The sequence below is a fragment of the Macaca thibetana genome, chromosome 4, assembly GCF_024542745.1.
Source record: "Macaca thibetana thibetana isolate TM-01 chromosome 4, ASM2454274v1, whole genome shotgun sequence".
Lineage (NCBI taxonomy): Eukaryota > Metazoa > Chordata > Mammalia > Primates > Cercopithecidae > Macaca > Macaca thibetana.
This window is the reverse complement of record NC_065581.1, coordinates 83556085-83568774: the sequence shown is the minus strand read 5'-3', so window position 1 is coordinate 83568774 and position 12690 is coordinate 83556085. Positions and strand designations below refer to the sequence as shown.

Sequence of the window (12690 nt, the reverse complement as noted above, 5' to 3'; positions counted from 1 at the left end):
ATTGAATCTATGTCCAGACTCACTTTCTCCATTGTCACTGCTACTACCCCTTTTCAGGTCACCATTTTCACTAACTTGGACAACTGAAACAGCCTGTTAACTTGTTTACATGCTTCCTATCACGACCTCCCCTTTGTTTTCCACATTGCAGCTAGATAACATTTTCTAAATACAAATCTATTTTTCTCCTCTTTTTAATACCCTTCAATGTCTGCTCTTTACCTTGGAATAATGTCACTTAATCAAGCATAGATCTTCCTGAAGGAAAGGAAGCAAGAGAAATGTGTCTCTTCTCTTCCTACACAGGCCTATATTTAACCTAATGTGTTTGTCTGAGTGGTTAGATTCCATGGAGATTGGTGCCATAGAAATCAATGAAAGAACCAAACAGTGCAGGCAATGGCACAAACATGCAAAGAAGGAATGAGAGAAAGAAACTAAGAGAAAGGAGAAGAGATAGTGAGAGAGAAGAGGAGCAATGGAGAAAGAAAGCAAGAGCAAGAAATAGCTAGCAATAGAGAACACAAGAGCAAGTGCCTAAGAATCTTGAAGGTGAAGCGCTAGGGAGACGGGCAGTGGGGCAGCAGCCTCCTTGGCAACCAGCGCTCTCTGGCAGTGGCAGTACTGCCTATGCAGTCCACCCTGGCCCCGTGTATTTCTCTGGAGAGGTTGGGGGAATTACAATTGGCCTCAGAGCATCTTCAAGGTCCTTAAACAGATTGTCAGATATGAGTGATCTCACAGCAGAGATGGCCCCTTACATATTCCAAACTGCCTCAATCTGTGGTGTAAGTAGGGGAATGTCAGAGTAGGATATTAAGATTTTTGTTTTTCAAAAACAAAGTATAAGCACCTGAACTGAAAGAATAAATAAATAGGTAAGGCTATTTTATTCTCAAATTGTCCACATTTCAAAATATAAATTCAAAGTTTGTGTTGAGTACATATGTAGACATGAGAGCACGAACGTTTCTTACTTCCAATTAACTACCACAAAAGCATATATCTGTGCCAATGTGACTTACTTGGTCTGCTGAAAATAAAGAAGCAAAGATAAAAAATTCTTGTTTTTTTTTTTTTTTTTATTTCTACAAAACTTCTCAGAAACTAAAAGTTTGACTATCCATGTAGTCTTATTTCATAAAGGCTGAAATGAAATATGCCATTTTTTCCCTGGCTTCCTCAATGAAAGATGAATCTATAAAGGAAGTGAGGAGGCTGAGGAGAGAGAGAGAAAATATTTTAAGCAACAAGAGAAGTCCAGTTCTGAAACGTGTACATTTTTAAGTCTGAACTGTCATAGTACATGAAGAACGAATAAATATTACAAGTATTAGAGGTGTCATTATAATACACCTTGTTATAATTCAGATTAAAATCCTATAAAATATTAATGATGACTAGCTACAATTTTTTCAAGTGCTTACTAATGTAGTCACTGCATTAAGTGTTGTAAATCAAGATTTTATTTGATCCTCTCAATAAACCTGAATTTACCAATGAAGACTCAAGGCTCAGTGATTAAACAGCTTATACAGATGCACACCACAGAAAAAAGTAGAGCTGACATTTGAGTGACAGCAGCCTGACTCCAGAACTCTTAAGTGTTATACCACATCCCTTATCCCCTGAAATATCCTTTGCCTTGAAAATATGATGTATAATTTGTTTAGCCCATAGAAGAGGTGCGTATGAATTATATTGCCTAAAAGCTGCAAAATAAGTTCCATTCTTCAAAAAAAATTCTTCAAATATTAAAATTTAACTGTGGAATGGGAGGGGAAAGACTGGAAAGATGGAAAATAACTATATAAAGAAGCACATGGAAGGCATTCTGTTAGATGTCAGTTTTTAACTCATTCCTACTGATTTGTTAGCACAGTTTTTTAACATTTTAGCTATTTTTAAATTTTACATTTAAAAAACAGCTTTATTAAGATACAATTCACATATTATAGAATTCACCCATTTAAAGTGTATAATCCAGTGGTTCTTAGTATGTTTACAGTTGTGGTGATGGTAGCACAGCTTTTTGATAAGAAAGTCTTTTGGATCTCTCCTCCCCTACAAACAGTATCAAAAGCCACAAATATTTGCATATTAAATAAATACACAAACAGAAGTTCATTATGTCAGTGTTGTCCATTCTCTAAGCCAAATAGCCTGCTGTTATGACAATTGGATTGGGGTATGGACTGTCACAGGATTAAAGTGTTCCCAGGTGAGGCTGTACCCTTTCCATGAGTAACAACTAGCATTGATTGTAAGTCAACAGTACTTAGAACTGCTCCCCACATTGCATCAGGAAGTTAGATCACAAGTCATAGGCTTGGTTTTGCCTATGATGAAGTCTACTATTTGTAATACCGACTATTAGGTCATTTCTTAGATAGTCCTCTGTACCCTTGTCAAAGCACATACTATTAATACTATGATGATAAGCACCTCAATGTGGTTTCTTATATACATTAGGTAAAAAATATTTGTTACATAAATTATGAGAGTCACTACTATTTATTGAATATGTACTTTGCCATGTACTTCACAAATATCTGCCAATATCAGAGGAATCACGCAAAGGAGGCAATATCATAGTCACTTTTCAGATATGGAAACTAAAGACTCAAGGCTAAATGGCTAGTGTCTTGCAGAACAGAGATTTAAGGCCTATTCAGGCTGATTCGGTTCGCTTATTTCTACTGTGGAAGGAAAGGAAGGGAGGAAGAGAGAGAAGGAAAGAAAGGAAGAAGATCTAAAACAATTTTTTTTGAACTTGCACAACTTCAGGATTCACCTCTGCATGCATTTTGACAACAATTATCAGAAAAGGAAATTATAATTTGTGAGTTTTCAGTTAACCAAATTGTTTGCATGACATGCAAAACATTGATCAGACATGCCCATAATAAGTGAAAAGAAACACTGTAGGCAGATGTTTTTCAAAAGGCAAATAAGGGTAAGCAGGGTGCTGAAGATATTAATTTTCATGATTGCTGCGTTTGTTGTTTTGCTTCATTGTTCTTCACCCTGCCTGGTCTAAAAATACAAAATAACATGAGAGGAAATTAGTTTTCAGGGCCAGTTATTTTTTTAAAAGAGATCAGAAAAACGAGAATCAAGGGTAGAACATCTCTTTTCCCCTACAGTTTCCACACCTGGCCTCACAGTGGGTATATGTGGCTCTACCTCAGCTTGTCCCACTGACAGGCCATTCGTCCTCAAATTCAAAGACCAAGAGATAAGCTCAAAAAGATTGCAGCCTAAGAACAACTTGATTTTTGGTGAATTCCAAATTGGTTTTCCTCTTAAAAATGGCTTCCATACATTTCTTTTTTTTTTCAGTGAACAATAGCTAACTTTTAAAAGAAATGTGAACCTTCTTGGTCAAGAGTTTAGGAAGAAGAGAAGGCTTTGCCATCTGTGAATAGTACATTATAATAGAATCTCTCTGGGAAAAGGTTGTCTGTGTTGCTTGCCTTTATGAGATGACATTTAAATAAAAGTACTGGTTCACTTTTTATTGATCTTTGTACATTACAAGGCATTTTGAAGGAAAATGTGGTGTGAATAGCAGAATCACGTGCTGTTTGTACAGATGGAGAGCCTCGCAGGCTCTGTGTGCCCATCCGTGGTGGCTGTAAGCTATTGAAGGAAATTGGGATCCTGGGGCTTCCCGCCTATGCTGTTTATCTCACAAAAATTCAACACACAGATGCATAGTCATTTCCATAGTCTTTTTATTTCAAGATCTCAAAAACAAGTTTCTATAGGTATATGTTGTATAGGGGGGCTGCTGGGGTATTAATAATGAGGAAGGGGAGATGGAAAGAGAAAGAGAGCACAAGAGCTCACAACTTAGGGTAACATTTTTGATATTTAAGCTATCTAATGTTCAAACTTAAGATTTTCTGGCTGGGTGTAGTGGCTCACTCCTGTAATCCTAGCATTCTGTGAGGCCGAGATGGGCACATTGCTTGATCCCACTTCAAGACTAGCATGGGTAACATGGTGAAATCCCATCTCTACAAAAAATATAAAAATAAGCTAGCCGTGGTTGTATGCACCTGTAGTCCCAGTTACTCAGGAGGCTGAGGTGGGAGGATCACCTGAGTCCAGGCAGTTGAGGCTGCAGTGAGCCATGATTGTGCCACTGCACTACAGCCTGGGTGACAGAGTGAGATCTTGTCTCAAAAAAAAAAAAAAAAAAAAAAAAAAAAGATTTCCTTTGCCTAGAGATGATGCTGATCTTGGTTACCCAGTTTCCTTATAAACTACCATGTTAGGAATACATTCACTCACTTACCAGCTGAAGACATATCTGAGAAAATTCTGTCTTAAACTGGAAAAAGCTGCTCCTCCCTAACTTAGCTGACCAAGCTGAATTCACAGCCATAATAGGAAGAACCTGTTTGTCTCTTTGAGTTACTTCTGCCAAGCTTGCTGAAGTGGGAGTCTGTTTCTGATAACCTGACCAGATGCAGCAGGCTAAAGACAAGACAGACTCTAGTGCTGACCTTCACCGAATTTTTACATGTTATAATATCATTATAATATCAAAATCACACCCAGGATAACATGCTAATGAGACATGTGACCCACGGAGAAGCAGGTGCTAAAATTTCCCCACCTTTACACACCTACACGTTGCTCCTTTTTCCACCTCAACTTCTTAAAATGACAAGAACCACACTTTTCAGAGAGCTAGCACCAGGATCCTATTCCCATATACTGCTCTCTTGCATTGCCAGAGATGCAAACCTATTAAACTTTGCCTGAGATAAGTTTTGGTTTGGCGTGGTGTTAATTTCTATTTATGTGTGAGCCAAGAACTTAGGGTCCGAGCTGTGATCACACAGGTTTCCCTTTCTTACCCAGCCTATACTCAAACTTCCTTATCTCTTGCTATAATCTTCCTTTTAGCTTGCAGTTTATTACCCAAGGGTACTCACCTTCACTACTTTTAAAATGGAAGTAGACCATTTGCGATGGGAAATAACATTTTGCAAATATTAAAAAAATGCCTCTTACCTTTCTTTTAAAATCTTAGTATCTTGTAGACGTCTACCCTCTGAGCAAACCTTGAGGTTTAAGTCCCAGGGCAAAACAATAAGCTTAAATGGCAGGCCAAAGGGACAGTTTTCCAAATTTATTTAGTTTATCAAGAACTAAGTCTTGAGATCTCAGGTGATTGAGTTGTCTTCTCTAAGGGGGAAGGGACATGGCTACACTAGGCAGTGTAGCCCATAATTAGTATGCAAGTAGAGATATGTATAGAGTAACTAAAGGGAGAGAGACAGAGAAATGGAGAGACAGAGAAGAAAAAGATGAACTTCTAAGAATATGGAGTTTGTTTGAGCCTTTTCTCAAGATGTATTTATTTTATGTATGATTTCTGTGTAGGCATTCTACAGATCCCTTGGGTTATTCAGGGTAAGATTTAGGACTGCGTATCCACCAACAGACAGAATAAACAAACAAACAACAATAATGATAAGACTAAGTGGATGTAAGGGTAATCCTGTTCCCTTCCCTGAGTTCCAGCCAGGATCCTAAAAATAGGAGCTTCCAACTCCTGTAATCTTTTAAGGAAATATTAGGAACATAGCTGGTGTGTGACCTCCTGCCCCCATAGAAGGGGTGGCAGACTCACCTAGGGAAACCAGTGAGAGGTTAATACCATTGGGCTGGCATTTCATCTCTGGGCAGGCATGCATTAGCAATCACCACTCACTTGTCACTCTGCCTCTCATAATCTAGCTTGTGCTTCTTGTCCCCTGGATCAGCAAGGCTCCAGCTCTCCAGCACCTCTCATTTCCCATGCAATAGCCAGAGCCTTGTGCCTTCCCAATCAGAGTCCAATTTAAGCTGTTTGTCACTACATCCAAACCATTAATGGAACAGATATTTTGGTCTTATATGGTCCCTTGTTTCTGTTGGTTGTTCAGAACCCAAAAGAGAGATGTCATCAATTAAACTGCCAAATCCCCAAAATGGAGAGCCAGATTTCCACTTTGTTTTTGCAAAAACCTGAACATTTTCTCCCTTCCTAAGGGCAATTTCCAGTGTTCTAATTTCCCTTGGATATGCTGGCAGATGTAAATCTAGATAGGTTAAACCTCTTACGCATTCATTCGGCCTATGTCAAACCCTCAACAAGATGTTCTTACTCTAGGGGGTCCACAGATGGGGTGCAAGTGCCCATGAATCTCTTAAATGCAGGAGCATATGTACTTTGTTTCTAGCATATATAATTATTTTTCTAGGGGGAAAAACCTTTTCACTGATTCCTAAATACCTCCATAACATAAAAAAGGTTCCATTGGGACCCTCGAAGAAGTAAAGAAGCAATTATAGTGTAGGACAGAGGATCCCAGACTTTGTTGCCCTTACCATCTCAGTGTTTTGATGCACCCCTAGGCTAAAAAGTAAAACCTAAATGGTTCAGTTGTTAAGTAGCTAGGTCCAAGTAAAAGGTGGAAGGAGAATGTGTGGTAAGAGGAGGCTGCTGAGTAGGTATGCCCCAGTGTATGCAAGATCTTTTAACTGTGCCAAACAATTTAAACTTTATCTCTTGCTTAGAGGATCCTTTGAAATGGTCTACAAAGTACAGTGACATGATCAGATTTGAGCATTAGCAAGCTCTGTCTGGTTGTAGAATATAAAATGGGCTCAGGGCAACAACACCGAAGGTGATAAAGCCAGTTAGTCTCCAAGTATGCCAAGTAAGAAGCAATAAGTGGGACAATGTAAAAGGGGAAAAAAGAGGAGTACTAAGTCTTTCTCCTCTCTGTCTTTGAACAATTCCAACTTCCAATAACAATAATAAGAATTGTCTGAGTGAAGCCTTATCTATGTGCTAGACCTGGGCAAGGACATTATATACATTATTGCAAATTCTTACAACAACTGTGCAAAAAAGGTATTTTTTATTTTCTATTAACTAACGAGAAAAGTAAAGCAGTCCTTCCCAAGTCAACTGGGTATGGCTTAGTTTTATGAGCAGAAGTAAAGTATAATTTACTCTTGTATCATTTAGGATTCAAATTAATTTTAGAGCTTTATTGCTGCCAACTTCCTATTCCTTTCATGACTATGTTATCTTGCATTTCTTACAAAACAACATGAGAAAGTTTTGTAAACTATCCCAGTTAGATATCTAGAAAGTGATGAAGCCAGGATTTAAAGAAAGCCCGCCTGATTCCAAAGCCCGTTCCCATTCTAATACCACATTGCCTCTCAGTAATTTTCCTTATATGTTGCTTGAGTCTCATTGGAATGCAAAATGAACTAGGGCAAGATTTTAGTCCACTTAGGCACAATTAATGCCCAGAATGGTATCTGGCACATTGTAGATACTTAATAAATATGAAGTGAATAAACAAGTGTTTTTTATTCCCCCCTTCTGAACTGAGTTCTTTGTAGAGAGCTTGGTAGGTGCTTAATCAATCCTACTCCTGATGTACAACCTTCTCCCAGCTTTTGCTGTCTTTCCTGAAGACATATTTTTCACGGTCTTACCTAAGAAACAGACTTGGAACTACTCCCACTCAAGATTATAGACACTTTGGCTTCTAATATCAGAGCCCTCCCTAGGTTCACCAGGCTATTATTATCATAATGTTTATCCAAATTTTTCCTTTATATTTCTGGATTAAATAATGTTTATGGCCCTAAAATATACAAATTAGAATATGTCAGGATCTTCTAAATATTATATATAATATTATAAATCAATCCTCTCTATAGCTTCAAATGCCAAAAAGCTAAGGAAGTTTGGCTACCTTCTGGGTAGGAACACTCAATCTGGAAGTGTGCCAATCACCAAATGCTAGAAGCAGAGAAGTGGACTCATGGCATTTGGGTCTATGCTAATTGGCAAGCCTGGACATAATTTGACATTGCTTCCTACTGGCACCATGGCTCCTGTCCCACCCAGCTGGTGACTGGGAAAATGTAGTCATAAGAGGCAGAGCAGAGTGTACCCAAGGTATCGCTGTAGAGGGAAGGCTCAGTGTTATCAAAGACAGTTCATCAGTGCCCAAGGGTCCTGAAATAAGCTTGACCCTTGCTTAATTTTTATTCGCTTTAGGTCTAAAACCCTAGGACATGCCTCTAGAATCTTAAGAATGCCAATATTATCGTGGTTTAAACCCAAGTGTTACATGTGTATCAGCAGGGGTGATAAATAGCAATTCAGTTTGCACTACCTGAAGTTGGAAGCACCACCATAATGTGAGAGGGATGCAACACTAGCTTTGTGGAGAGAATTAACTGAAGTGCCAACATCAGTGTCCATGTTGAACAAGTAGAACCTACAGGTAGGGGAGGCAGTGTGCTTGTGTGAGTTGTGTAGCTGGTGTAGGCCAGTGACCTGGCTCTTCCAGGCCAAGATCTTCTACTTGTTCTAAATACACCCCCCAACCCTGCACACACACACGTACCATGTTTTGGTGCCACTACTACACACTACTCTGCTACTAGAATAATACACACGTTAGTCTGCTACTAAAATAATTATCTAAATATGCACTTGCTGATTCTTCAGTCCTTCCCAAGTCTCCTGGGTAGAGCTTGGTTTGGTGAATGCAACAGTGCCTATTTTACCCTTACTTCCTTTAAGATTCAAATTATTTTTAGAGCTTTATTGCTGCCAACTTCCTATTCCTTTCATGACTATATTGTCATGTTGTCTTTCTTACAAAACAACAAAATGATGGTATTAGCATAATCATCTCTTGATTTCAAGGACTAGGAGTATTTTGTTGACCTTATATGTATTCTTATCCTGTATTTGTGCAGAGAATCATGTTGCTAACTTTGTATCTAAATTACCTGCTCTCTTAAAAATCATCAGTTAAACTCTTCAGGTTCATTAGAACAGTGATTTAGGGGTATTCAGTATAGTTTTAAAAAAAAACGTTCATAATGTTATGGGAGTTAGCTTTTGACTTGGACTCTGTGATGAAAGTCTGAAGTAGAGTAGTTCAGAATACCAGATAATGTGAGCATTAGTGAAAAAAAAATGTATAGATCCTGTAGCACAACCTCTTCATAAAAATCTCAGGTTCTGAGAAGACAGTTAAGTTCACACAGCTGGCTAGTAGATATCTGGGTCTCTAAAATCACCCCAGGCTAGGCTAAATATTAAAAATATTTAACAACAGACAGGACACTAGCAAATGACAAAGCCTCTGGAATCTACAGATGGCTGGTAACAATGAGTGCCAGCTGGGTATCATTCATGACCCACACTGGTGCCTTCTTTGAATCTCAGAGCCACTCCACTCATTATCACACTGCGGAGCTAAGCTGTCCATCATCATTTAGTTCCCATGTTCCTAAAAATCTTCAGGTCTTCTCTACTTCTCCCTGGGTGCTAGAAGGGCAATTACAGAGATAGTGAATTTAACCAGTGTGCCTGAGTAAATTATTTTAAAGCATTTTCTTTTCCTGTAGTTAGAGTGTCTTTTGTTCAGAGCCAGATCCTTGGTATTGAACTAAGACTTCCTAAATTTGGTCCAATTTATCCTCGTTGCCATATCCCACACCATTTTGCAAATGAAGAATCCAGGGCACAAAAATCCTAGTAAGTTAATAGCACCCCTGAAACAGAACCCAGATTTCAGGATCTTCTATCTATTTCTCTAGTCAGCGCCCATATTGTTCTAAGGCTATTTAATAAGCTATTATTTGATTTAGTACAAAGAATAAAAACAGCTAAAAGTCTCCCTCCCTTCTTTCAGCATTCCATTTTCCTTTTGTACATCCTCCCCCAAAGAAGTTTTTCTTTTGAAAAGACAAAGTTAACACCCATTTCAAGTGCCCATTAAGAAGAACTTTCCTCCATTGGCTCTGCTAAGCTAATGAAGGGTAATTGCTGTCACCCGCAGACCACAGACTTTAGTACCAATGAGCCATCAGGCTGATGCTTCCCAGCATGACAACTTACTTTTCTCAAGGGTTTCCCCAGGGAATCTATAGTGGCACTTGAAAAGCACATAATTAAGAGCAATAAATAGCAAAAACCCCCAGAGAAATATAAATTATTCATAATAATAACTGTGCAGGCTGGCTGAAGGAGGGGTGTTTTTATTACGTGCAAGAGTTTTCTGAATCTGCTCAAATATGTTTTAAAATCTCTCATTTAAAAGATAGTTCTTCCTTTAAGCCAAACATAGTCACTCTTCAAGGATCCTTTAAAAGGCCAAAGTATCAAATTTGTTATTGATTTTTTTCTTCATTCTTCTTTTTATTAGTTCTCAAAATATTTTAATCTTATTATACTACTCAGGTCCTATATCACTATTGGTCATTCTTCAGGCTCAGTAGCACATCTTAGGCTTGGGAAGAAGGATGGGATTTGGAGGAATAAAGTAAATGGTATAACTCATTGATCTGAAGTATAATGTAATTTTTAGTTGGGTTCCCTTGAGCAAGTAACAATTGCTGAGCCTCAGTTTCATCATTGATAATTCTGGCAGTAATCCATTCTTCTCTCATAGGGCATTGTAAGACTTGAAGGAGATGATGTATATACGTGTATTTTTAAACAATAAAATACCAAACAACTAGTTAAATAAAGTGTAACCATTTCTGACTGCTTCTATGCATTGTGTTCTACAAGTGCCATCGAATCACTTTTTAATTAAAATTAAACTTTTAATTTTCCTCATCTTTAAGATCTTCTTGAGAAGTCTCCTCAGTGATTCCTAGTAGCTTAGGAATCTTTATGTGAAGAATTTTTATATGCATATATCTTATCCTCTCTTGATGGGATTGTGGTCTAGATTTGGGATGCAGACAATACGCAATGTTGGGAGACTTGAGAGGACAATCAGCAAAAAAGAGTACAGGTGTTTCTCCAACTGCTCTTGGTATAGATTCTTGCTATTACAATCTTAAAAGTCCTTTCTCAATAATATTCAGGGGACTGGCATCTTCAGGCCACGATTATAGTCTCTGCTCTGAAATGTTCCCCATCTCTCTACTTATGTCAAGGCATCCCCTGAAATTTTGGCAGAGTGGAGGAGTGGAGCACAATGTGTGTTCTCTGCAGCTGGACACATTGCAACAAGAAAGGAGAGAGGGAAGGACTGAGCCAGGAGGCACACTCATATTCTCTCTTTAAACTTTCTAATTAAAGAAGTAAATCCTCTTGCCTTAGGGAGGGCAGCCTAAGTAATGAATGTTAAGGGAAATAGCTTTCTTCATGGAAATCAGAAGTAGATGACAAGCACCCGACTCCGACCTTGATCATGAATGAATACAGGATCCAGTCCGAACTATTTAGTGATTTTTCTCTAGGCACAGAGGAAGCAGAGAGTTGGTTTCATACAAGATTGTGTTTTTAGCAGACAAGGAGACAGTAAGAGAGGCACTAGAACTTAGATTACTGGTAAGAGGGCTGTTGAAATTATGGATGATGGAATCTAGGTTGGATAAGAGTGGAAGATAAATGCAGTAAGACAAACTTGAAGGAAGGATCAATTGCCTGAAGGTCCTAATGAAGGTGGAGAAAAGTTTCAGTGGCTATAGTCTCACAAATAAGCTGAAAGGAAAGGCGGTTTTATTCAGAAGGTTGAACTAGTGATTATGAAGGTGGCAGCAATGTCTTGAATGTGACAGTGGGATTGGTAGCAAAGATGAGTGGGTGAGAGGTCACAGATGATGAGGCAGTGAAGGAACTAGGAAGCTTCATGTGCTAGACATTTATTTATCTGTCTATACTTGCCTCTCACTTTCATTGTCTTGTTATGAAACAGACTTTTCTGGGAACTATGGAGCCAGGTAGAGATTGGTTTTAGCTACTACATTTTTGTCAAGGTTCATATGATATAAAATTATATTCAAGTTAATTTACATAATAATTGATATAAAGGCGATCCTTTAAGTGTGTCTTGAAAATAGCAAAGCCATTTGAAATCTGGGGCACTGTGAAATGAAGGTTAATTAATGGCTTTTTTCACTGTTATGAATTATTTATAACACTTGAAATAATATAAATTTAATGGTTGTGATAATGACATAACACAAGAATAAAAAGATGACATTCTATAATATTGAATTTGAAAATTATTTTATATTAATAAGTCAATGGAGCAAGAGATTAAAGTGGATGGAAGTCTAATTGTGATTCCAAGGACATGTCCTCATAGAAAGGCTTTCATGGGTTACCAAACCTCCTGAGAACTATAAGACATTGCTTAACATAGACTGTTGGCAAAAAGGACACCAATTGATAGTCCCAAGAGATTCTAGCAAAGCTAAGATAGCAAAGTATCAACAGAGACACAGGTCTTCAAGAAAGCCACACTTCGGTTCTGTATAAACGCCACCACATCACAAGAGCATTCCATCAAAGCCACAAGTACAGATACAACACCAAAAGCACAATTGATGAAAGAATTGATAGATAAACTTCATTAACATTAAAATTTCTGCTCAAAGGCGTCATCAAAAGAATAAAAAGAATAAGTCACAGGCTTGGAGAAAATATTTGCAAAGGACATATTTGATAAAGGACTGGTTTTGTTGTTGTTGCTGTTGTTTTTTGAGATGGAGTCTCGCTCTGTCACTCAGGCTGGAGTGCAGTGATGTGATCTCGGCTCACTGCAACCTCCACCTCCTGATTCAAGCAATTCTCCCTACCTCAGCCTCCTGAGTAGCTGGGATTACAGGCACCCATGACCA

At 38.3% G+C, this 12690-nt stretch overlaps 1 long non-coding RNA gene across 1 annotated transcript in view; it reads right to left on the bottom strand.

Annotated features, from left to right (window-relative positions):
• Positions 1-1106: 1106 nt before the first annotated feature.
• LOC126953760 (uncharacterized) overlaps positions 1107-12690 on the bottom strand; it is a 139958-nt gene continuing 128374 nt past the window's right edge. The window contains exon 9 of the long non-coding RNA XR_007725351.1: positions 1107-1218. This is a non-coding gene — a long non-coding RNA (uncharacterized LOC126953760). The remainder of the gene's footprint in view (positions 1219-12690) is intronic.